Here is a 4,334-nt window from a genome sequence, read left to right on the forward strand (position 1 = left end):
AGAGAGAGAGAGAAATAGAGAGACAGAGAAGAATGTCAGTATGTGTCTGAACTGGCTATGTAGATCAGATTGACCTAGAACTCAGAGACCCAATTCTGCCTCAATTCTTTCGCAAGGAGGGCACATGCATATGTGAAGAGAAAAGCTTGTGGCAGAGCAAAGATACTCATGAGGCAGGAACAAAGAGGGCAACAGCTGAAGTTCCACAATCCATTTTGTGGTACATCCTTAGTCCCTAAGTTTCTTAGCATGCTCCAAATTCTTAGAGACTCTACTGCCTCTGATACTTCACCTTAGGAGTCAAGCCTTTCACATAGTCCCTAGCAAGGCTTCAGTGTCTAGGTGCAGCAGAAGGCTCAGAAGTGCCAGTGAGGAGGCACTGGCCATGGATATGAAGCCCCAGTTGCACAGAAGACCAACTGTACTATTCATGGATACAGCTGTACGAGGAATGTTATGTCTAGTAGGAATCTGCTTTAGAGTGTCACATGGCCTTACCAACATAAAATGACAAGTATGTGAGGTGAGAGATGCATTTGCTAGCTCTATTTAATCTGTCTAAAGTACATATGAACCAGAACAGCACACTGCACCTTCTATGTGCATGCAGCCTAGCATTCATTAATTAAATGCAAGTTAAATATAAAGTCTACAAACTGTGTAAGAGCTGCTGTGTGAACCTACAACAGCCTTGCCATGGCCAGGCTCTCACCTACTTTCCCCACAAGTGCTAGTTCCTTGATGCAATCTGTCTAACTTTATCTTGGTAAATACTATAATTCATTGCCCTCAAGTCTTTAGGAACTTATCTTTGAAAATTATACGCTCTGTCTATAGGGCATATTTTTCAACCTATTTAAAATAGATACAATAAATCCCAAAGAAGTGTGTTTTTTTGTTTTTGCTTTTGTTTTTGTTTTTGTTTTTGTTTTTGTTTTTTGTGGTTCCTCAAACATGAAATTTTCTCAAGCAACTTAAATAAAAAGCAAACTTCAGCAAATTATCTCACTGGAGAGGAGAGAAGGGAAATATTATGAGGACAGTTAGGAGGCAGTCATCTTTATCAGAGGCCAAAACACACTTCCCTTGAGAAGCCTTAGGACTGACATAAATAATGCAGCCTGCAGAAAGGTCATCTCTGAGGTTTCAGAGCGACAGCCTCCAAAACAATTGCTCTGAAGAATTCCAGCCATCAGTCTAAGCACTATGTAGAGAGGGGCAAGGAAGTCCTTTGTAAGAAGTGCCAACCTTGAATCTTGCTGTGGCTCTGGTGTCTTATCAGGCACCATATTCTAGTCCTTGCAACAAAGGTAGTAGAGGTGCAGGCCAACACATCTTGAGGGACAGGAAGCACAGGCCACAGGGCATTTAGAGAGGTCATTTGAGCATGGAGCAGCAGCAGAAATCAATAGCATTGTGCAGAGTAAGGAGGGATCAGTGACCTCTAGACTTTGTGGCAGTTTAGCAGTTGATTAACAGCACACCAGGGACTGGCCCTGGGCTATGCAGCAGCCACAGACAGCTAATTTCAGAGAATTGGAATGCACTGAGCTAACTCAGGCAAGCCCTTGCAGAAGGAATAGCTCCTAAGCAGGACATTAAACAGGAGGTCACTTTTGTCACTTGTTAAAGCTTTCAGAGGGCTCAGGAATCACCTCAAAATCTGAATGTGTTTTCCCCTCCCACTGAGCCTCTTTTCAACTGTTTGTTTTATCATGAAAATTTCAAAACTATTTTTTAAAAAAATCAGCGAATTTAATAAATTTTATAGATTTGTCACCTTAATTCATTTATTAACTCATGACCAAATTTATTTATGTGTGATTCTCCCCACTCCAGCTACATAGGGCTAACATGGGGCAAGTACTAGACATAATAATATAATTTAATTTTTAAATCTTCCTGCTTAAATCTCTAAACAACTCCTTTCTGGAATATCCTACACTGTTATTATAGCAAAAATTAAGTTCACAAGCCACTTGTTTATTGGTGCACTAGACTTGACTGAGGACAATCTATGAACTTGAGATTATTTTAGAATTTTGGAATTCAGGCTCAATGCTACCAAATACTGAATAAATAAATTATACTATTCCTCCAAATTCCAAATGGAGATTTCTAAAATTAAAATCAAAGAGATTCTGAAAACGACAGAAATAATACACAAGAAACATGTAATTGCTTCAAGTGGTTTACAAAAAGAAGTTACAGAAGGAGAGAGAATGAGTAATCAGAACAATATTGAACAGGAGAGTTCCGCCGGAGTGCTTTGGGGTGTGGAAGTACATGGGGAGAAGATGGCAGTTGAGTGGCAGGACACTTTGAGGGAGTTCATGACAGTGACAGGTGGTAGTAGCTCAGGACTGGGCCAGTTTCTTCCTGCAGTCAGCTGCCCGAGACCTGCAGATTGCACTTGCAAGTGTTTATGAGGATGGAGGGGATGAAGACATTGTGACCATTTCACAAACAACTCCAAGTTCAGTGTCCAGAGGCTCAGCTCCTAGTGATAATAGAGTGACATCCTTCAGAAATTCATGACCAAGATTAAGAGAAGGAGGAAGAGGAGGGACGGAGGTTTTATTGTGGAAGCTCAGAGAGAAGTAGACAGCAGCTTGTTGGCCCTCCTAGGAAGAAAAGTGCCAACAAGCTGTGGATGATCTGTTTAAGGATGCCAAAGAACATGGGACCGTAGTTGTGGAAAGAGTGACCAAGAATCCTGGAGAGATCAAGTAAACCTAATCCGAGAGTGAGAGCGGTTGCAGAAGGGGAGCTACCGCCTTGGAGCAGCACCAGAGGAAGTCTGCCTATGTGGCCGGAGAAAGGAGGCAGCATTCAAGCCACGATGTTCATGTAGTGCTAAAGCGCTGGATAACTGGAAGACCTTAGAAACTACCAAGACCTATCCAATGCCTCGTTTCTGGTGTCTGGTTCCTTCCTGCAGAGCTTCTGGGGTTAGCTCACGGTGGGCAGGTGATCCGGACCAGAACTTCATGAAGCTCAAGGAAGTTTTCAAAGCTTTCACTGGCGAGAGCCAGAAACTGGGTGGCACAGCCCCCAAGGTATTAAAAACCAGCTCTCCAGCCCAGCAAGCAGAAAATGAAGCAAAAGCTAGCTCGTCCATCTTAACCAGTGAGGCAGAACCTACCACGGACATGCAAATGTGGCTTCCAAATGGTGGGAGGCTGGTGCAGAAATTCAACTACAACCATGGAATCACGACTTCCGGCTCTTGGTCGTGGATGCCCAGGCTGCTATGGCTGCCACCAATTTTGTCCTTATGATTACCTTCCCTAACAAAGAGCTGGCTGATAAGAACCAAACCCTGACGGAAGCCAATCTTTTCAATGCTGTCATCTGTCATTCTGCAGCGGTTAACATAACCGCCCAGCTGCTGCCTCACCTCCCTGTGTCTCCCAGGACTGCGGCCATGCCCATGCGAATTACCTCCTGCTCCCTGTACACACCTAGCCTTTTCAGTGCCATGTCTCATCCGTAGCCCTGGATTCTTAGACTTCAGTTAGACATTTGTTTTCACTTTAGTTGTATTTCCTGGTTTTCTTTGTGATAGCTTTAAAGAAAAGAAAAGAAAAATAAAACATGAAAATTTGAAAAAGAAAAAAATAATAAACAAGAATTTAGAATTTCTTCCAATTGATCTCAGAAACACAGAACATATCAAGGAAGCTCAGAAAACAGCAATACACAAAATATATGGGGTTGTGGGAGACTACACAGAGGCTTATGAAATTCAAACTCCATACAATCATAGAATAGCAAATCTTGAAAAAAACAAAAACAAAAAACAAAAAACAAAACCTAGGGAGAGGCAATAATACCTTTCTCTAGAAGACCAGAGCTAAGAATTGTACCCAATTCATTCCAAGGAAACAAGCCTCAAGGAGAGGCCTGAGTGAAGAAAAGTGTTGAGAAATCAGCAGCAGCAGACACCTAGTTCATTCTGAAATTCACTCTTTCTTAAGTGAAGAAGAAATTAGGTCTTTCTCATGTAAACAAAATTTCAAGAAACTAGACTTTCCTGGCAAATACTGGTAAATTCTTCACATTTTATCCTTTGTTGCTACCAAGTCACATGATAACCACGTATGTTTTTATTTTAAAGTGTAATTTGTTATAGATAATAAATATTTACTGTAAGGCAAGCACTAAATGAAAAAGAGGGAAAATTAATTTCAAACTAAAACAAAATAGACAATAAAAATGGATCATAAATAAAGGAAGTCAAAAGTAACAGATCGATAGGAATAATCCTCAAAAACAAAAGCTAATTTAAAAAGATTAATAAAATCAATGACTCTTTGTCCAGGTTAACTAAG

At 41.0% G+C, this 4,334-nt stretch overlaps 1 pseudogene; it reads left to right on the top strand.

The window, feature by feature from the left end:
• Positions 1–2,297: 2,297 nt before the first annotated feature.
• LOC110285099 lies at positions 2,298–3,496 on the top strand (annotated as a pseudogene).
• Positions 3,497–4,334: the final 838 nt, after the last annotated feature.

The sequence above is a fragment of the Mus caroli genome, chromosome 18, assembly GCF_900094665.2.
Source record: "Mus caroli chromosome 18, CAROLI_EIJ_v1.1, whole genome shotgun sequence".
Taxonomy (NCBI): Eukaryota; Metazoa; Chordata; class Mammalia; order Rodentia; family Muridae; genus Mus; species Mus caroli.